Source organism: Gossypium hirsutum, chromosome A06 (assembly GCF_007990345.1).
Source record: "Gossypium hirsutum isolate 1008001.06 chromosome A06, Gossypium_hirsutum_v2.1, whole genome shotgun sequence".
Classification (NCBI taxonomy): domain Eukaryota; kingdom Viridiplantae; phylum Streptophyta; class Magnoliopsida; order Malvales; family Malvaceae; genus Gossypium; species Gossypium hirsutum.
This window is the reverse complement of record NC_053429.1, coordinates 121,817,381-121,840,382: the sequence shown is the minus strand read 5'-3', so window position 1 is coordinate 121,840,382 and position 23,002 is coordinate 121,817,381. Positions and strand designations below refer to the sequence as shown.

Below are 23,002 nucleotides of genomic sequence, written 5' to 3'. Positions count from 1 at the left end.
AATTCTGAGTCATAAATTTGAGTCCAAATTAAAACCATTCATATTCAATCATAAAGTCCCTAATACGAGCCTACGAGGCTCAAAACATGCTTTGGAAGTGGTTTGGGACTAAACCAAGAACTCGAGGAATTTTTACAAAACTTAGAAAAATTTTGCTAAAAGCAAGGCTCACACGCCTGTGTGGTCCAAGGGACACACCCGTGCTACAGGTCATGTTCAATTTAGGGTGCTCTCTGACTTGTGCCACATGGCCGTGCCACACAGCTGTGCCACACGCCCGTATGTTAGGCCGTGTGGTTAATTAATTTAATTCAAATTAGGTGCAGGTTTCACACGGCCAAGATACACGCCCGTGTTCTTGTTCTAATCCGTGTAGCATACACGGCTGAGACACACGCCTATGTCTCTACCCGTGTGCTATATTCTGGACATTCTGTTTCTAAAAGTTAAGGTGCAGTGGACACATGGCAGGAACACATGCCCATGGGGCAGACTGTGTGTCACACACGGCCTAGACACATGTCCGTGTGTCTACCCATGTAGACAAAAATAAGGCTATTTACGAAGCCATTTGCCACCCTTCCATGCACATACCTACACAACATCATATAACACCAATTCAAGCATATACAAGCAACCAAAACAATCACAACCAAGGTATTAACATCACATCCACATGCTAACATCTAACATACTTTAACATCATAATTTACCAAACACAAACATACCACAAGCACATCCAATTTAACTAAGACAGGCCATCTTTCAAGGCCTTGTACAAAATAAAACACTTATCAATTACAAACCAATACTTTTGGCCAAATCATAATGACACATATAACAAAATGACCAAGTCCCTATACACGCCATAACTCAAAATATTAACTTTCAATGGTACCCAAAATAAAGGTTGATAGTGTGAATGGATCTTCAACAACCTCTGATCCCGAGCTAGCTTGGTGACACTATAAGACAAGGGAAATAAAAGAGAGTAAGCTATATAACTTAGTAAGCTCGTATGCAAGAAATAAGCAACCCTACCATTCATATAACATTCAAATGATATAACATAGTTAGATGTAAATTTACCATAGTCTCTTGATCATAACTCATTCCATCACAAAACTTACCTCACATTCATCATTTCAAACATTTAATAGATACGAGCTTCATGTACATACTTGTACCATCTCGAAATGAATTTACACATATTCTCATCTTTGACATACCCGTGAACCACTCGGAATAACAATGTCAGATACCAGGGAATTTTGCACACGATTTGCCGCATATGTAGCCAAAGCTACCTAAGTCTCATATCACATAATTGCTCGCTCTCGAGCTATAGACGAGCTTGCTCACACAAGCTGTCAGTCAAGACGTAACTACACGGTGCTGCTAACACAAGCTGTCAAGTATCCATAACATATGCCGGTATACTCAACCACCGGTAGGACGTACGAGAACAGCACCCGGATCACATAATCACATAACACATGGTAACCCTAGTGACATGTCACTTGTATTCTAATCTATTTTTAAGGTTCAACGGGATTTCTCACTTGCCGAATCATCGTCGAACTCTTCGTAGAATTATACTCATTCACATAATCAAACATACAATTTATGCAATGTTAAAGCATTTAAACACAATTATTTTAAAGCTTATTTTTAACATATGAACTTACCTCGGTACAAAATGACTAATAGTTCGATTTAGTCCACAACCTTATTCTTTCCCCGGTCTAGGTCAGAACCTCATCTTTCTTGATCTATAATACCACATTTAACTCATTCAATCATCACATTATTCAATTTAATCCCAAAAACACCTTACAGCAAAAAATATATTTTTACCCCTAACTTTTTAACTTTTTACATTTTAGTCCTTAGGCTCGTAAAATGATTTTCATTCAATTTCATCATACCCAAGCCTAGCTGAACCTATTCCTTGCTCACAACAGCCCACATTTTTCATTTATTCACATTTTTACACATATTTTACAACTTTTACAAATAGCTCCCTATTTAACATTTTCATCAAAAATCACTTGGTAAATGTTGTTTATCTAACACCAAACATGCATTTTCTACCATTAAACATCAAAATACACAAATATATAACATGATTAAAATTTTAGACTTTGATTTTCTTTCAAATTGGTCCTTGAAATAGCTAAATCAAGTTACAACATTCACAAAAACGTAAAAATCCTTAAAAATGGACTAAGACGGACTTACAATCGAGCTTGGAAGGTTGGCCAAACCCTAGATATGTTTTCTCTTGTGATTTTCGGCTATGGGGGACTAAATTGAAGAAGATGGACACTTTTATTTGTTTTATTTTGTCTTTATTTACCAAATGACCAAAATGCCCTTAATGCATAACTTTGAAATTTCACCTAACCATGTCCATTTTTGTCCATCTTGAAGTATAATGGTCTAATTACCATTTAAGGACCTCTAATTTAAAATTTCATAGCAATTAGATACCTCTAGCTTCTAGAACACACATTTTGCACCTATTGCAATTTAGTCCTATTAGTCAAATTGGACACCCTATCGATAAAATTTCTTAACGAAATTTTCATACAATCATTCAATCATACTGTAGACCTTAAAGACATAATAAAATAAACATTTCTACTTCGGATTTGTAGTTTCAAAACCACTATTTTGATTTGACCTAAAAATGAGTTGTTACAAAAAGCCTTTAAAAAGCAGAATGACCGTAGTCCACTTTATAAAAACACACGGATCCTAGGGATTTGGGTTGGGCAATCGGGTCCTGCTCCAAAATGAAGACTTTTTGGGACCTTTGAGCACCAGCCAAAACGACGTCGTTTAATAATTTCTATATAAATCAAATTTTATTTTAAAAAATTTCATTCTGCTTGGATTTAAAAAAAAAACCTTTAAAGTCTCATCTTTTTCTCTCAAAGTCTCCCCACGTCTGGCTTAGAGGCGGTGGTCCTCCTCTGTAGACGTCGGTCCCCGACGACGGTGACCACCATCTCTTGTGGACAGAAAATTGCCTAAAACTCCCTTTAAACCCTATTTTTTTTCATAGAACTCCGATTCGGAGTTGAAAACACTCGATATAAACCAAAACCCCCCAAAAAAGAAAAAGACCCTTCGACTACTGAAGTTTTCTGGTGCAACCTTGGCTGAATCCCCAATAACTCGACAGTCGTCACGCCAGAAAAGGGCGCTGACAATGGTGCGGAGACGAAAATACTTGTAGAGATTTTTTTTTTCTTTTCAAATAAAAAAAGATTAAAAGACACCTTTTTTGCTCTGTATTTGATTTTTGTTTTTCAATTGCTTTTTTTGTATATATTTTCTCCATAAAAAAAAGTTTACATTTTTCATCTGGCCTTTATAGCCGATTTTTAGATATTATTTTTATCTATTTCTCTACTATTTGTTGTTGTGTTTTTGTACTTATTTGCAGGCGATAGTGGCAAAAAGCGAAGTCAACAGTGGTGGCAAAAAGGTGTCAGACGGCACGCCTGTCGACTTGGAGAGGCTTCGGCATGAGAGGGATTAGGGTTTCTATTTTTTCTTAAAACAGTTTAGGTTGTGGGCCACTGCCATTAGAGTTTTTTTTTATTAATTTGGACCTCTTTTGTAGTTGGACTTGTAATTATTTTATTTTTATTTGGTTTGGTTTGGGTACCAGGCAAAAATGGCCTATTACATATATTACAAGTGATAAAATATAATTTAATTGAAAAAATAAAAGATAGTTGTTATAAAAATGGAAATTAAAATAATTATTTATTTATAATGTTGATTACAAGCTCTAAATAAAATTTAACAAATGTTTTAACAATATTATGATTTTAACAATAAAATTTATAGATCATTATTTATTTACTTTTGGAGTGATCAGGTTAACGTAATTTTTTTACTGAACTTCACAATTAGGTTTATTTTGGTACCTATTCTTTTTTCTTTTGTCTACTTTGATACTTAAACTTAACAATTAAGTTCACTATGATACTTGAACTTAAATTTTTTTTATAGAAGTGTGCTATATATAATATCATAGTGGTATGTCATATTTTAACAAAATCTAAATTTAGAGACAAAATTAAATTTAATTACCAAATTCAAGTACTAAAATGGATAAAAAAAAATCAAATGCCTAAAATCATACTACTACTAACCGTAGACTTCACCAATCCCAACTGTCACGGCCGCGTTTAAAGTTAGGATTTGGTTCGAATTAAAATGGAAAAAACGTAAAAGAAAATGTGGCTGCTGGGATTCGAGCCCAGGTCTCCACGGCCACAACGTGAAATTCTTACCAGCCACAAGTTGTCAACTTTCTGCTGATAAAAGTTCTATATAAGTAAAACTTAAGTGGCAGGTGAATACTTGATACATAAATCCTATGTTGCTATATCAATGATTAAGGTGAATTTAAATAAGCGGTTAGTGTAAAAATAGTGGTAGCAATGAGTTTAGATACTGGAGTGATATTGTAGTGTAAGACTAAAAAGTAAGCTAAATGCACCACACCACACCACATCTCATCTAATCACTCATCCAAACCAGCCTTTACTTAATATATTTTTCATTGGATATATATTAACTCTATTAGTTAATATAATTAATTACTCTTAAAAGGTAATAATTAGTATATTTACCAATTAAAATTAAAATATGTGCATATTTTTTTTACCCAACATAGCAATCTTCTTTGTAAAAGAAAAGTTCCTAATTTCATAATTTTAAAAGGTAAAATGCAAGAAAAGAATTTTGTTTTATTTGCTTTAAAGTACTAAGAATAAATACTTTAAGGAATAGGGTCATATATTTCTTTACATCTTTTACCTTTTAAATATTAAAACCGGTAGAATGATATTATTAAAAAAATAAATAGTAAAATGAACATAAAAATTAAAATGGTGAAATTAAAAAATTGTATCAATTAAATAATATATTTTTATAAATTTTAAAAATTATATATTGCTTAAACTACATCATTTGTTTCTAAATTTTGATTAAAATTAGATTTCAATCAATCAACTTTTAAAAATTACATAATTGTCACTAAAATGATCAAAATGTTACACTTTTGTCACTCAACCGTTATCTTTCGTTAAGAGGATGACGTGGCATGTTAATTTAAAGAGTTAATAATCAATTAAGCTCTTGAATTAATTTGATACTTTTAAAAATTTTGAATTGATTTGATACTTTTAAAATTTTTCTTAACAATAATTCTAAAATATTTAAAGAGTAAACTACTCAGATAGTCACTCAAGTTTTAATGCACTCCGATTTTGGTTACTGATTTTTTTTTTGTTAATTTAGTCATTTCCGTTAAATTAATTGTCATTTTTAGACACTCCACCGTTAAAATGCCTTGATCATTGAACGAAATGTTGATGTTTGCAGTCTTTTGATTGGTATGATAACAAATTTAGCCCTTAACACATTTTATCAAGTTGGTCCTAATTTTAGAAAAATTCAATAAATTTAACCCTCAATGTTTACACATTTTGTCAATTAGTCCAAATTCAAAAAAAAATATAATTTCAAAAACTTTAATATATATAAAATTTATTATAAAAAAGACATAAAAATTATATATAATTTAGTCCAATCTTCTAGGTATGGCTTATAATGGCTTTTCTACCATGAAAATACCTCCGAAATCTGGTTTCTCGAAGAAATTAGTGTTTTTATGGATGACGAAAACCAATTTAATAGGTGAAATCTCAAAAAGAATTTAATAAAATTTCAAGTTTAGAGCATTTGGATTTGTCAAGGAACAATTTAAAAGGTCCAATTCCAAGAAATTTGTTTACTTCAAGAATCTAACTACTGTGTATCTCTTCAAAAGCATCTTTAGGTAAAATGCCCAAAGCCATTGATGCTTTGAATTTGGTTGAAGTTATCTTTTCCAAAATAAATTTTTTTTAAAGAGGTTGAAATTAAATTAAATTTTTTATGAGAGAAAAAATATAATTTTTTGTTGTAAACTTAAAATTTTATAATTTTTAAAAAATTAAATTATAATTTTATCAATTTTTTTAATTTTAACCCTCTAATGTCACCACTGATAAAATGACATGTCGTCCTATAATTAATAAAAGCTTGGAATTCCTAAAGAAATTACATATGTATATATAATTTTGCTTTCAAGGGGTAGGAGATGTTTAAAGCTGCTATTCAACCCTGAGTAAGTTTACATTTGTATATATAATTTCATGCGAAATTATTATATGAAATTATAATTCTACGTCATCTTTATTTTTTTTATAATATTACGACTAATCAGATTTTTCTTATTGTTTCTCATATTCTCTCATAATTTTATATGTTTGATTTATTTTTTTCCTTTCAAAAGAAGTAAAGTATATAAATGTGTCTTTTCCATAAAATAAAAAAAATAAAAAACAGAATGATATCCTGTATAAAATTTGAATCAGGGGACTTCAAAATCCCACATACCTTGCTTCTAATTAACCCACAAAACTTTCATAGAAACGAGAGGGAAAGAGAGATATGGAGCTTCAACACTTCAGCCATAAACATCCACTTGTGTGCATTGAAAAGCAGAACCATGAAAGTGAGAAGGCTTATTGCTCGGGATGTGGGGAGCTTGTTTCGGGCTCAAGCTTCAACTGTGTAGGGTGCGGATATTAACTAGACAAGTTGTGCGCTGAGGCTCCTTCGGAGATAAATCACCCCTTTCATTGCAACCACAGCCTTTAAACTTCAAGTAAGTCCACCATACAGAAATATTTGTGATTTTTGTGACAAAGGACTTGACGAGTTTGTTTATCATTGTTCTTGTGACCTTAACCTTCATATCAAATGTGCTTTGCTTTCAAAAAGCATTGCTGAAAAAGGCTTTGGAAAGCTTGAAGATATTCCCCATAAAGAGGCACTGGTCTCTATAGAAAAATTTTTGGAAGAATTGAAGGGTGCCAAGTGTTTTGCATGTTGGCATCGATTATTAGATTTTGCATACCTTGATCTTGACCATGGCATTTTCCTACACAAGAAATGTGTTGATTTGCCTACTGAAATCAACCATTTTCTCCATAGCCCGGATTCTCTAATTTTACAGTTCAATAGTAAGCCTCTCCCTTGTCAAATGTGTAAAAAAACCCAAGTCAAGGGATTTGTTTATCGTTGTTCGCCTTGTGAGGTTGCCCTTCATATAACATGTGCTGAGCTACCAACTAAAATTAAGCACATTTGCCACCGTAACCATCCTCTCTTTCTAAAATTCGATCCAGAATCTCTTCCTTGCCAAATCTGCCAAAAAACCCAAGATCAAGGGCTTGTTTATTGTTGTTCCATATGCAAGTTTAAGCTTCATATTGATTGTGCATCCCCACCACCTATTATTAAAGGTGAAATTCATGAGCATCCATTCACCTTGTTCTGGAAGCAAGTCCCATTCATTTGTGATGCATGTGGTACAACGGGGAATTGTGCTTCTTATACTTGTTATAAATGCAGTCTTACAATCCATGAAAAATGCATTTCATTGCCACCCATCATCAAATTTCCACGACATCGTCATCGGCTTTCCCACACCTTCATCCTTGGGCAATATGAGATGAAAACATGGATATGTGAAGCTTGTCCTGAAGAGGTAAATGCACAGCATGGGGTTTATTGTTGTTCTGATTGCAATTACATTGTTCATGCGGATTAATTTTGTACAAGAATATAGTTGGTTCTCATTCGATGATTTGGAATACATGGATGAGGATCTTAACGAGAAGTCGGCCTTCGCTGTTATCAGAGTGACTAAACTTGGAGAAGACATTGTAATAGCTTCAGAGATAAAGCATTTGAACCATCAGCATAACTTGGTTCTAAGCAATGATTCTAAGGGTCATAAAGTTTGTGATGGTTGCATGTTATCCATCTCAACTTTATTTTACTGTTGTTCACAATGTGAATTCTTTCTCCATAAATCATGTGCAGAAGCACCTAAAAAGAAATACCTTTGTTTCAGCGTCACCAAAGTCCCCTTACCTTGACTTCAAATCACATTTTCCGTTGTCCACGATGCTTCTATTGGTTCAATGCTAGTTTTGCATACAAATGCAATACTTGTGAGGGTTATAGATGCCTTGCATGTGCTCTAATTTCTGATACTCCCACATTTCAAGGGCATAAACACCGTCTTTACCGTTATGACAAATATGACGGGCAATGCAATGGATGTGGAGATCAGTTACATGGAGCATATGTATGCAAAGACTCCAATTTTGCTGTGCATAATAGGTGGCTTAGGCTTCCCAACAAGATTCAACACGAGTATGATGAGCATCCTCTCATACTCTCCTATCATGAGGATAATCTTTATTCAGAATACACTTACTGTGACATTTGTGAAGAAACTAGAAATCCAAACCATTGGTTTTACCATTGTGCAATTTGTAACACTTCAGCTCATCGTGAATGTGTTGTGAAAAGGCATTCATAGATGAAGCTTGGGGGTTCCTATAGAATGAGGAGCCATCCACACCAACTCACTTTCACCAAGAAGATCTCTGCATGTCATGTCTGTCATCAACCTTGCCTAGATCTATCTCTTGAGTGCTTAAAGAATGGGTGTGACTATATTGTTCATTTGGAATGTATAACATGGCAGATATTTAATTATTCTTTTATACAACGGGAAGATGAAGGAACTTCATGATCCGTTGCCCCCAGAACTCCTACCTTGGTTGGTTGCAGAACACTTCACATTACAGTTTACAAGTGTTGGCTTTCTTGTGTGTTCTTCTAATGTTTCCTTGCAAATAATTTGTGAATTGTGTGTGTTCTTCTAAGGCTTTCTTGTTTGGTTATTACAGCTCATATATGTACTTGTAAATGGCTTGTGAATTGTAATGATATTTGTGTCAAATACAGCTCAAGTATCTTTTTATGGTTATTTATTTTTCCGATTGAGCAATTGAAATGTTATATCCTTGAAGAAGGTCATAATTTTTTTGTGTTTCCAACACAAATATTTTATCCGATTTTTCTTGAAAATATTCTCTTTTCTTTTGAAGAGATTTTAATCTCAATAATCAAATTGTACCTCGAATTTCTTAAAAAAATATTCTTACACCTAAACAGTAAATAAATAACACTATTGAGAGTAGGATTAACCCCATTTAAAATTGTAAATAAATAGCAGTATTAGGAGCAGGATCAGCCCCATTTAAAATTGTGTGCTAGGTGGTGACACTCTGTGGAAAAATAAAAAGAGATTAAATCTAATTAAAAATAATAGAAATAAATAGAAATCAAAATTGTAGTAAAATAAACTAAAATCAAATAAATCGATGTGACAATATTCTAGATTCAGGCATTTTGGTTTCGGTTTTGAACCATTCTTGATAACAAGTCTTCTCTTTCAATCGATAAATCGGTTATAGTTATTGGGGATGACTCAAACCACCAATCCTTTCTTGTGTAAATTAATTACAAGAACACCCAACAACTAACCCTTACAGAACGAACAACCACGAAACACGCGTTCACAATTTAGCTCTCTGGTACCCTTGTGAACTAGAAGGGCCCAACTTGAACTAACGACTTCAACCATGTGAGTTGCTTAAATCCGAGTGTTATTTACCTTGATGGATCCAACCAACCACTTAATTGGACACATCGATGTGTTCATCGATAGACCGAATACAACAAACAATTGTAACAGTTCTTCCAACTATAAGTTGCACAACATCGAATCAACGAATCCTTTTTGACTTGATGCTAATATGACTTTTTAAGAGGATAATATTTATATCCTTAACTGGAAAAATAACTAATACCAGAATAAAAATTTTTACATACAATTTGAGTCTCACAATTTCAAAAATTGGATAAAAACCTAGAACAAGATCAAATGACTTCATAAAATTGAACAACAATAAAAAGGAAATATGTAAAAAAAAGAAATTTTAGTTAAAGAAAATAAAAATAAACGTAACAATGGGTATTTTTTTGGGAGGTGTAATTTTATCTAACTACATATATAATATATAAAACCTTAAAGGGTAAAGGGGTTGGTTGTGCGCCGCCCCATCCTCTCAAACCTAAACTATATATAAAACTTAAAACTAAAAGGGGTTTGGCAGCTGTAGTGCGCCTAAACCTGTTTATGGGTCATGCTACTCAGCCTAGTCCGAAAATCAATCTGAAATGTGGGAGGGTTTGGGTAAAAATATAGGTGCCCAAAATGGGCTTAGACAAAAAATAAAGTCTGTTTAAAAAAAGGGTTAGGCCTCGGGTAAGGCCATTTTTTCCTAGGCACAGCTCGGCCCGACCCAAATTCACTAAAGGACAAATAAAATTACTTTTTTTTTCTTAATGTTATTTTCTTGTTTTCTCCCTATTTTGCTATCATTTTATTATTATGTTGTTACTATTTTGTTGTTATTGTTTGGATATTGTATAAAACTTGTTTTATTGTTAATTTTGTTATTATTTTAGAGGCATTTTCTTGTAAAATTGCATCTATCTTAGTGTTATTCAAGTATACATATTTTTTAGAATTTATTTTCAATTTGTTGGGAAACATTTATTTTGATGTTTTTAGTATTTTATATGTATTATATATATTTAAAAATTATATAAAAATAATATAAAAAATTAATACGGGTCGGGCCGGACTCAGATTTTAGCATTTTATTCGAGTCGTGCTTGGACAGAATTTTAGGCCCATTTTTCAGGCCGGGCCCTGTCCTAACAAACGGGGCTAAATTTTTCGGGTCGGGGCTAAATTTTTGTCAAGGATGTGTGTTAGCAAGTAGTCAATAACATAGGGCAAGGTCCATGTCGAGCTATTTGAAAACATTTGGACAACTGCCTGCCTGGCATCAGGTGCATGCTCCTTAGAAACAATACTTTGAAGATTGTGATGTTGCCCTAAACACTCGAATTGCATATTCAAAGAGGGAAAATTCCATATGATGAAACCAAGAGACAACAACCAGTGAATTTCCAACACAAGGTCATAACCCTTGACTAGAAATACCAAAAAATCAATAAGGAAGCAGGAGCCTTATGCCTCCCATTGGACAGATCAACAGACCCTTTGAGTAGAAAGTCTGACCCTATTTGCCACCATCACCTTTAATGAAGTGGTCTTCTCAATTGGTAGATTTAGCCTCTTTACCAGTTTGGTATCTAAGAAGTCATGTATACTTCCAAAGTCTATTAAAATAATCACCTCCACTTTTGTTGAAATGAGCTAAAATCCTCATGGCGTTATGCCCTTGAAAACCATTTAAGGCATGCAATGACAGTAATGATGGACTAATCTTAGGTTCATGGTCCACTGCCTTCACTTGTTCATTGCAGTCTAGGAACTCCTCTAAAGTTGGACTTTTAGATTCACCCTCATTTTTAGGATTGGATTCTATCAAGAGCTGATATAGTTGAGACCAAGCATATTTATGCCTTGGTGTGTATGTAGTAGCATGCCAAAAACAAAGACCCTTTCTCCTTCTGTCATCCATTTCAGCTTGGGACAAAGACTTAACATGAGTCTTCTACTGCACGCTGCTATTGGTATGCCCTATAACTATTTGTGAGCTACTAGAGGTCTGTAGATACATAGATCCAGGCAAAAATGACTTAAATTGACTCACTCCACCCTCTATAGTGAAACTTCTCTTTGAAGGTCCCAACCATATACCCCCTACACTAAAGGAAAACAGGGCTTTAGCGGCGTTTTTAGCGGCGTTTTATCAAAAAACGCCACAAAAAATGTAAAACATAGAGCAATAGCGGCGTTTTGGTAAAACGCCGCTAAAAATAGAGCAATAGCGGCGTTTTTTTGTTAAAACGCCGCTAAAAACCAGAGCATTAGCGGCGCTTTTTGTAAAACGCCGCTAAAAACCGGATCATTAGCGGCGCTTTTGGTAAAACGCCGCTAAAAACCGGAGCATTAGCGACGCTTTTGGTAAAACGCCGCTAAAAACCAGAGCATTAGTGGCGCTTTTGGTAAAACGCCGCTAAAAACCGGAGCATTAGCGGCGCTTTTGGTAAAACGCCGCTAACAACCGGAGCATTAGCTGCACTTTTGGTAAAACGCCGCTAAAAACCAGAGCATTAGCGGCGCTTTTAGTAAAACGCCGCTAAAAATCGGAGCATTAGCGGCGCTTTTAGTAAAACGCTGCTAAAAGTCATATAACCCCTAAAAACCTAAACCCACCAAAAATCATAAACACTAATCTATAATCCTTAAAACACTAAACACCTAAACCTTAAAAAATCTTAAACCGTAAACTATAACCCTTAAAATACTAAACCCCAAAAAACATCACATGGATGTTGATGTACATCATATGTTAAATATTTTCTTATATAATTGTAAAAGAGATAGTATTAATTTTAAAATATTGAACTAATTATCATTATAGTTTAAGGTTTATGATTTAGGGCATATGGTTATACAATAATCATAAACACTAATTTATAACCCTTAAAACAATAATTATTAAAATTTATGATTATACAATATATTAAATATTTTCTTATATAATCGTAAAAGAGATAGTATTGAATTTAAAATATTAAATTAATTATCATTATAGTTTATGGTTTATGGTTTAAGCTATATGGGTTTAAGGTTTATGAGTTAACTATGGTTTAAAGGTGGGTTAAGGGTGATGGGTTTAGGGTTTAGGGTTTAATGTTTAGGGATTAAGAGTTTAGGGTTTAGATTAGTTAGTGTTTTTTAATTATATGATAAATATTTTCTTATATAATTATAAAAGAGATAGTATTAATTTTAAAATATTGAATTAATTATCATTATAGTTTAGGATTTAGGGTTTAGAGTTTAAAGTGCATGAGTTATTATTTTAAGGTTTATGGATTATGGGTTTAGGGTTTATGATTTATGATTATGTAAGAGGTAATTTCCCCATTTTCCCTAATCCGAATCTTTAAAATAATCACCCCTTTTTCCCCAATTCAAAATCCAAAATCTCTGGTAAATGTTTCTTTTTCTAACAATGGTTTAGTGTGCAATTGTATACTCATGCACTTTACCATTGTTAAGGTTAGTCCATATTTCAGTTAAAAAAATTAGTATTCAAAATTTAAAAAAATAAAAATTCCAAAAAATAATAATCTCAACACAAAAATTTTAAAAGAAAAAAATAGAAAAAAAAATTTATGTTAAAATGAAAAAAATAAAATTTAACAATAGTGGCCAAAAAACGCCGCAAAAAATTGAGATACACTTTCCATATAAACGCTCGTTTTATTTTCACCCCCTCCCCTAAATCCCCAATTTTGCGCTGCTAAAAACCCTGATTCTATTCCCTTTGTTTTCACCGATCAAAATCCCCTTCTCATAAATTTTCTCTCTTGATGGAAGAGACGCGATGTGCAATTTGACTGTTCCAATTTCCTTTTCAACGTTCAATTAAAACCCTAGCCTCTTCCTTTTGCTTCTATCGGGGGGGGGGGGGAAGGAATCATGTCTTTCGATCTCATATGCTGAAGCCGTCCTGCAGCTGCTTTGGATCCTCCCAAGATCTGTACGGCTGAGGACCAAAAGAAGAAAGATGATGAGGATTTGTTGAGTGGCTGTTTGGGATTTCGCCCTCGCTGGTTCTCTACACCGCAAATCCGTACGCTCTTCCCTTTTTTTATTTTATTTCCTTTTGAAAAATAAATTTTTAAATCTATATTCAAATCTTAATTCTTTTTATTCTAATATAAATTATTTAATTTCTTGTTTATCTTCGTCTTCAATTTTGGTGTACGTATATAAAATTATTATGGATTTCTCTTTATTTTTAATTTTTTTTATCTTTGGTGCTTTAGTTTCAGTAATTGATTTGCAGTTCTTATTAAATTCAATGGCGTTTTTAATTGCTTGTTCCTTCGATTAGTTTGTTTGATTTAGTTAAGGTTTGATCTCTTTTATGTTATAAGTTTCGATAATTATGCCATTTAAGTTATTAACGGACCTTTTTAGTCTTAGATATCTTGTATTTTAAAGTTGAATTTGTAATTGTAACTACGAATTTTGCATTGAATGAGATCCATCTTATAATTTTCATTTCAATTCGAGCACTGAATGTTGATTATTCATTTTATTGCAGGAATCATTTCAACTTTTACCGTATTCCCCGAAGCTTTTGAATGGTTATGTCCTGAGAATCAGATTGATTATGTCCTGTTATTTGCCTAGGGCTTCCTTTATATGTCAAGATCATTCGTATAGAATATATGTCATGGTTGTGCATTTCCTTTTTGCTTACTATAATAACAAGAATATTAACTTTGAAAAATAACCTTTTGTCCTATTTATATGTAGTATTGGCTATACCATGCTTATGGAAGGTGGTAAATAAACTCAGCTTGAATGAACAGCTTTTATTGATGTTTGCTAGTTTATTTTTAAGTTTGATTGTGTTTGTTAAGAATTCCAAAGTTGCACTTGTTTTTGTATGTTTGTGTTCATTCGTTTAAATAAATGAACTTATTCGTGAACTTAATATAAGTAAATATGTCGACAAACAATTAAAAATCTGTTCATGAATAGTAAACCGACAAACCATAAATAAACATATTTCTTATTATTTAGATATGAAATAATCAAATATAAATATTATTTTATTTTATTATAATCAAACAATAAACAAGTTCTCAGTAAGGCGACTAATAGTTTAGTTCGTCTTTTGTAGATGCTATTCACGTCTTTGCTCGCCTTTGCGATTGCTCTTCTCAACCTCTTCTCACAATCCCTGAAGGTATTCCCAACTTTTATTTCTATTTTGCTTTTGATTGTTCGCTTATGCTTGAAATTTCTGTCTTTGAATATGAAATTTTGAATATTACTCAGATAGTAGCAACATATCTTAACTGACCAAATGTAGTATAAAGATTTCTGTATTAAGAGTTGAATTATATTTTGTGTCTTTATTTAAAAAATAGATAAATTAATTTCTATTAAAAATTTCATTTATTTCTACCATTAAAACTGTCGTGGATGATGAAATAACCAGACAGTTACCGGTAGCATATAAGGACCCGTTTTTAATAGTAAAAATGTACAAAATTCTTAATTAAAATATCAATTTATTTTTTAATCTAATATATAAAAATCAATTTACGGATAGTTTGTTGGTAACATTTATGGCTGATCCGGATGCCATCATTATTCATTTCTAAGTGCCAATAAGAAATCAGAGCCAGCAGGGGATGGTTGATTAATTTCAGTTCCATGGTCAGCCTTTGCTACTTGATTTGACCTATGCCAAAGCTACTTTCGTGCTCCAAATGCAAAATTGAATGTTTATAGATAAAAGTTACAGACTACTTCTAAGTTCTAACCATGCCATGCTGAAATCTTGTGTTAATATTAGTCTTGTCAGGGCATGCTAGTTTTGAAAAAAGTCAAATTAAATTAAAAGTTTTGAACTTTTTCTATGAATCGATCAATTTTGAATTTCAATTATTTAGTTTATGAGTTGAATCACATCATTTTATTTTCAAATTCAAGCTGTTGGTTTTTAATGAACAAATCAAATTAAATTAATTCAAATTTAGATTTGTTGATACCAAGTTAAGATTATGGTAGCTAATGACAGTTCCCTCACTAAATGGGCAAATAGCTGTAAGATATGTTGCTAATATTCAAATTATAAGATAGCTGAAAATTTGACATGGTCCTGAAATTCAATTTATAATTTGTTGCTAATATTCTTTAATTTTTAGCTGAATTAACTGACCAAATTCGATTTGTTGGTTAACCATAAAAAATTCAGTTTGGTTAACAGAAGAGATTTTGAGAAAATTTGATATTTGAATGTTATTTTGGTTATTAGTTAGGATTAATCCTGTTAAGTTTTTATACCTTCATTTTATTTGTTTTGAACTTTTAGTATGTGTTAATTTAACATTTGATGGTGATTAATATCTTTATTGTATTGTGCTTCTAGATTTTGATTTGTTCTGATATTTTGGTTGGATACATGTATGTGTTCTTTTATAAAATTTTCTTGTGTAAAAATATATTACTTTTATGTTTTGGAATCTATCCTTCATGTTGCGGTGGACTGATAATTATGTGTGGGTTTTTTGGGTCTTCCAAATAAGTTCTGTGTTATATCAACTCGTGAATTTAAGTTCTGTGCTATATCAACTCGTGAATTTTGATCATGATGTCAACAAAAGTATTGGTGTCCGAATAATTGCATCCATCGGGAAAATACAGTTGATGAAAATAGGAGGTACATGTGTAATTTTGATATAGATTCTAGGGTATTGGTGAATTACTTTTTACCCTTTTTCTTATAGATAACTTATAAATGCTTTAACTTTTGTTCCTGTTTGACATTGAAGGCCTACTTTATATTGGATGAACTCTTGATTACCGGTGAACTTCTTTATGTTTGTCCAAATTTGACTCAATCCAAATTATAGGTTTAAAATTTTATTCAATTCTATTTCATATTTTTAAATGATTAACTTAATCTCGTTTTAGACTTATTCAGATTTATAAAGAAATATATTTTTAGTTTAATATTTAATATTTTAGATTTTTATTAAAATTTTAAATATAACCAATATATTTTTCATATATGTTACTTTATTTGCAGGTTAATAGCTTTCCAGTATTGGGTTTAAAAAGCTTTATAAATGCTTGATGAATATTTTCCTGCAGGTATTTCTTTTTACTCATTTTTAATCCCATGCTGTATTTGATTTATGCTGGACATGTTTTGTTGCTAAATTACTTGACTTATTTCTATGCATTTTTGCTTTAACTTATTTAAGAAATACAATTTTTTTTACTCCAGCCTCTGTTTGCTTGTTGAAATTATTAAGGTACGTTTTAGTTCAAAATTCGCATAAATAATAGTTTCATCATGATGATTTTGAAAAAAATCATTTTACTTAGATATATGATTTGGTATGAAGTAATGATGAGTATGGTTTATAATTAGCTCATCTTGGTAAGATTGTTAATTGGTATGATATGCATTTGTGGTTGTTATAATTCGGCTCAAGTGAATTAAGTATGGTTGTTGGATGTGTTTTGGGTATGGTTTATTATTGAATTACATTTTGACAGTAATTTGTTTATTTATTAGTTTGGGAAATGGCAGTGATGAGCTGTTATATTTGATTGATGATAGATAAATGAATACATATGTACTTATGTCATGAATTTTGGTGATTTGGGATGTAAAGGTCAAATTGTTATATATATATATGTTATTGTATGTTCGGCTATGATATTTGACTATTTATGTTTGGTTTACGATGGCAAGAATGAATATGTTTTAACTGTTATATTGAAGTCATATTAAATGACCGAATATATATAAATTGATTTACTTGTGTATATGAAATTTCAGCATGAGTTATAGCATATGAAATTGACATGTTTTGATTTGGCTAAATGACATGAAAAATGATTAATGTTAGTCAAGTGAGCAATGTATGAATTGGTTATGTTGCAAGCGAAATTTGGTTATTTAGATATGCTTGTATGTGATTGTAAAATTTTGCTTACTTAACCATGAGGTATAGTTCAGATACAAGCTAGCACAGATGAGCAAATTTCTCAACTTAGAGCGGAGGCAGCAGCGAGGGAGGCGGAGCAGAACAAAAAATACAATGAACTCCAGCTACAACTTCAGTCTATGATGACTATGACTATGTTCCAGCAATTTCAAAATCCGCCATCTTAAACATTTGTTTTATTGTAACTTTTAACATTATTTTAAGAATATTTTGAATATTCATTTACAATTTATATAATATATTTTTCGTATTATTTAAATTTGCGGGTTTTGGTTGGATTTCATTGTACATTTGTTGTTTTTGGTTGAGTTTCTTGCAGGAGGGTTGGATATAGGTGGAAAAACATATATAGCAAAACTGGGCAACTTAGCGGCGTTTTTTAAAAAAGTGCCGTAAAAAATCTTGGTCTTTAGCGGCGTTTTTTAAAAAAGCGTCGCAAAAAGTCCTCGTCTTTAGCGGTGTTTTTTAAAAAAGCGCCGCAAAAGGTCCTAGCCTTTAGCGGCGTTTTTTAAAAATGCGCCGCAAAAAGTCCTGGTCTTTAGCGGCGTTATTATAAAAGCGCCGCGAAAAGTCTTGGTCTTTAGCGGTATTTTTTAAAAAAGCGCCGCTAAAAGTAATGGTCTTTAGCGGCGTTTTTTCTAAAAAACGCCACGAATTTTTGCGACGATGTATATAGCGACGTTTTTTGCAGCGCTTGGGAAAGCGCCGCTAAAAGTATTAGTGGTGCTTAAAAACTCCGCTATAAGTCTGTTTTCCTGTAGTGCTACCTGTCTAGCCAACAAGTAACCATCTACTAGAGTTTGAGGTAAAAATAGCCTCAAGTGTTAGCCTATTTCAAGCTTCAAATTATTGATAAAGACACTTAAGGCATACGCTTCAGGTAAATAGATCTATTTTAGTAGACTTGCAAAACAATCGTCGTATTGACCAACAGACCCTAACTGCTTGAGTGAAACCAACTCTGACATAGGGTCTAGGTATGTGTCAAAGCCAAAGTGTCCTTCAACCCTTTGGCATACACCTTCCAAGATAGTTGAGGTAACCCTTTCTGCTTCTACACAAAGAAGTGGTGCCAATCCAATGCCTTACCATCCAAATACAGCATGACCACTTTGGCTTTGGCTTGCTCACTCTCTCTTCTAGCTTTAAAAAATTGGTCCAACTTTGCACACCAACCCCTAAAGTCTGTCTCATCAAAACGAAGACATTCTAGCTTGTTATTTTTGCTAATCGTGTCCATGAAGATAACACTAGTTGGTGTCCCCATGTTCTATAGATTTGGCAGAGGTGACACAGTGAGATGCTCCATTGAAGGAATTCTAGATGGAGGACTCCCCAAGATACCCTTACCCTTGTCTAGACTTGTTCCGACAAGTGTTGAAGAAGAGTTTTGACCAAAATACTGTTCGAATAGATAATAAAGTTCAGTATAAATCTCACCTTTGATAGTCTCATGGAAATCCTTAATACGCGAGTTAATCTTGGAGTCGATCTCCACATGTAGCTAAGATAGTTCTTGTTGTAACATGCTTATTTCCTTTTTAAACCTAGAGTTACCCCATCGTTGGCCATGAGTATCGAGAGGCTCTGATACCTTTGTTGCGAGGGTTAAAAAAAATCTAGGAGAGAAGAGAAATGAGAGAAGAAAAACACAGAGAGAAAGGAGAAGGAAAGAAGAAAAATTTGTTTTCCAATTTCATAACACTCATTTCAGCCTTTATTTCTGCTTTTAGTATGAGTAACGGCCTCAAAACCACCTGAAAACTAATAGTCCAGGTGTCCCAAAAAGAACCATTTAATTAAACGACTAATAACATCAAAACACCGTGTTTTAATGTTTAAAATGGCCCTTCCAAAATGATCTTGTATTATTAAAATTAAAACAAAGATAAAACCCAATGTTTTTACATAACAGTTAAACTAGTTAAAATAATAGAATTTTAAACATTTGCAGCAACTTGCTATTGCCTCAATCACCATTACTTTCTTCTTTCATAACATTTTCTTACCCCTCAAAACTTTCGTCTGACGAATACACATAAGAACAACACTAAGAGGGTAATCTAGATGCCTCATCCATTTAGTTCTATTAAATTCAATGTAGGTGCAGTTGTTGCAGGTAATAATGGTACAGCGAGGATTAATGAGATACTTCGTGATCATAAGGGAGCCTCATTAGTCATTTTTTATAAATCTGTAGGTCTTTTTATCCAACTTTGGCTGAGGTTTTGGCTATAAAGGTAGCCGTCACCATATACTCGGTTTGTAGATGGTCAAGCACGCATAAGTTGTTAGTGGAAAGTGATTGTGTTGTTGTGGTTTCCTGGTTTAAATCATTATGGAATGCCCTAAACTGTGTATGGAGTATATAAGTCTTGTTTCTATACAGGTTCAATCAAGCAATCAATAATAGAATATTCAGTAATTCCTCATTTTTTATTTCTTTTCTATTTTCCTATACTTACTAACATGGTATCAGTCGCATAAGCTCTTGGTGCTCCTTCTTACTGCTAACTCATGGCTAATTTCGCTGATTCTACCGCTGCTGATTGTGGCAATCCCTCCTTCTCTGGATCGCACTTGATTCAGATGTTCCCTTGTCATAATACAGTAAAGTTAGACAATAAAAATTTTATGCAATGGCTACAGCATATACAGCTCATAATAGAAAGTTATGAGTTGCTCGAATTTCTCGAAGGGACTTTACCTGTGCCACCCAGTTTTATCTCCTCTCTAGATAGGGTTTTGACTCTGAATCTCGATGCCTCGTTGTATGTTCAGCAAGATAAGCTTCTTGCCTCTTCGTTATTATCAACTATTAGTTTTTCTCTATTGTCCTTTTTTATTGCTGCGAAATTAATGTGTGAGGTGTGGAGTATTGCGAATCACCTATTCGTCACTGCCACTGGAATAAAGTTATCTCGCATAAACTACGACCTCTACTAAATCAAGAAAGGGATGATGTCAATGAAGTAATATGTTGTTGAAAATACAAAACACTTGTGCTTTGCTCAAGGTGTCTGGATTTGCGGTACCAAAGGCGGAGAAGGTAGAGATCATCCTTGTTGGCCTTTCGTCAGACTATGATGTCGTTCCCACATTAGCCTCATTCTCTAATGAACCGTTTCCTCTTCAAAAGCTCATTGATGTGATCCTAGAGTTTGAGAATCGACAAGTTCATGCAGTACATGAAGCGTCATTTCACAAGAATCTGGTGGCAGCCGTTCCTACGGCACCAGTGACGGACTCAGTACGTGGTGGTCATTCTTCTTCTTCAGCTAGTAGACGTGGGTTTCGCACTCGGCTTCAGTGACAAATATGCAGTCGCTATGGAAATTTGGCGTAAAGGTGTTACTATCGATTTGATCGTGACTACAGTGGTCCTTCTACTCCAGCTCCGGCCATGGCATTAGTGTTTTCTGGTCGCACGAGTCAATGATCAGGCGATAGTGGTGTTGGTGAGTCTGGCTGGTACCCGTCGATGCGTAGTGGTTCAGTTGTTTTCACTGACTCTGGGCAATACCTTAGAACTACAATGGCGACCTCGATAGAGTCTTCCTATGAAGCTGGGTGGAGAGGGCAGCCCCATAATTTTTCTTTCTCAAATCCATCAGCTGCTAGGGTTACAAAACCTTTTTTTAATCCTCAAGGTGAGGCCAATCAAATGGATGGGACTTTTGGTAATGGTATAGGCCCGCAAAATAATCATGCTACCCTCCAATATGGTGCCCTCTTGCAGCGTGATTTGGGCACCCAATTTCAATGTGATTTGCCCTGTGATTTGAGCCTCTAATATGGGCTAAATATTGGTCCTAATATGCCTCCTAATAGGCCAATTGCTCAAGTCCGTGAGTTTGGGCCATATAATAGGTCGGTACCTTCAGCCCTTAATGTGGGCCAAAATGTTGGGCCCACTGCTAACTTTGTTGGGCTTCAGACAAATAGAAATTTCTCCTTTCAAAATACTGGGACCAGTGTATCGTGACGAACCAAACTGAGGGCCCGTGTTCATGATGTTCATGCCTCGCCATGAGTTGGGTTACCTCATTTTTCAGACTTTCATGCCTCCGATTTTTTGACCACCTTTGGGTCCAATGTCAGTATGACTCAATATGAGTCTAATTTTGATAATGAAAATTCTTATATTCCTATGCCTGTAGGGACTTTCTCTTGGAGTCCTAATTCAGGGGCCACGCATCATGTATGCGGAGAAGCCACTGCTTTGCATAAGTCCACGCCATACTCAGGTACATCTCCTCTTTTCATAGGCAATAAGACTTCTAAAAAAATGTCATGTATTGGGAATTCTATTTTACCTACGAAGAGTAAGATCCTTCATCTGTCTAATATTCTGTGCATTCTAAATATATGGAAGAATCTATTATCTGTTTATCAGTTTACAAGTGATAATAACATATTCTTTGAATTTCATCCATCTTATTGTGTTTTTAAGGACATCCTAACTCGGGAAATTTTACGGGGCCACACTCGTGACGGGCTCTATTATTTTTCCCCAGTCTTGCCTGACCCTTTTGTTGCTGTCCCATCTATCCACAACACTAGATTACAAGCTTATAATGATGGTGATGATGCTTTCGCCTTATAGCACCAAAAACTTGGTCATCTGTCTGCCTCGATTGTTAAAATTATTCTTGATTCGTGCAAAGTTTTCTCAAATAAATTGTGTCTTGATAATATTTATATTGTATGTCAAAAGGGCAAATATCATAAACTACCTTTTTCAAACTCTTCTATTGAATATAAAGATATTTTTTATTTGGTTGCCTCTGACTTATGGGAACTGACATCGGTTGTATGTGGTTCTAATTTAATTATCTTTCGTTTATTGACATGTACAGTCGTTTTACATGGGTGTATCTAATTCAGTGTAAGTCTTAGACAGTCGACTATTTTCTTTAGTTTCAAAAGATGGTCAAGACTCAGTTTTGAAAAGATATTAAGAGCTTTCAAAGTGATTAGGGAGGTGAATATTGTGCATTCACATCTGTTCTGGCTAATCTTGAGATTCTACATCTTTTATCCTACCCAAATACATCTAAGCAGAACGGAGTTGCTGAGCTAAAACATAGACACATTGTTGGTATCGGTCTTACTCTCTTAACCCATGCCAGTCTGCCTGTAGACTACTTGGGTTATGCCTTTTGTAGTGCCGTTCATCTCATAAATCGTTTACCTACTCCTATTCTGAAAGGTCAGTCTCCTTATCAGGTTCTTTATGGTCGTGAGCCTACCTATGATCACTTGCGAGTATTTGGCTATTGTTGTTTTCTGTATCTGTGACCATTCGTGAGCCACAAGTTGGGGTTCTATTCTCAGCCATACATATTCTTCGGGTATAGTTCCTAACATAAAGGTTATCATTGTCTCACACTAAATGGTAAAGTAATTGTTTCTCGTCATTTTATTTTTTATGAACGATACTTATTGTTTCCTTCATCTACCGTGGATA

At 33.6% G+C, this 23,002-nt stretch overlaps 1 long non-coding RNA gene across 3 annotated transcripts; it reads left to right on the top strand.

The window, feature by feature from the left end:
* The first annotated feature begins 13,196 nt into the window (after nt 1-13,196).
* LOC121230744 (uncharacterized) lies at nt 13,197-17,791 on the top strand. 3 transcript variants are annotated; one of them, XR_005928868.1, is made up of 6 exons: nt 13,226-13,622; nt 14,100-14,142; nt 14,685-14,750; nt 16,345-16,425; nt 16,602-16,666; nt 17,544-17,791. It is a non-coding gene; the product is annotated as an uncharacterized lncRNA (long non-coding RNA). The 3 variants fall into 3 exon arrangements; XR_005928870.1 differs by lacking the exon at nt 16,345-16,425 and having other exon boundaries at nt 13,197-13,622; nt 17,539-17,791; XR_005928869.1 differs by lacking the exon at nt 16,345-16,425 and having other exon boundaries at nt 13,198-13,622.
* Nucleotides 17,792-23,002: the final 5,211 nt, after the last annotated feature.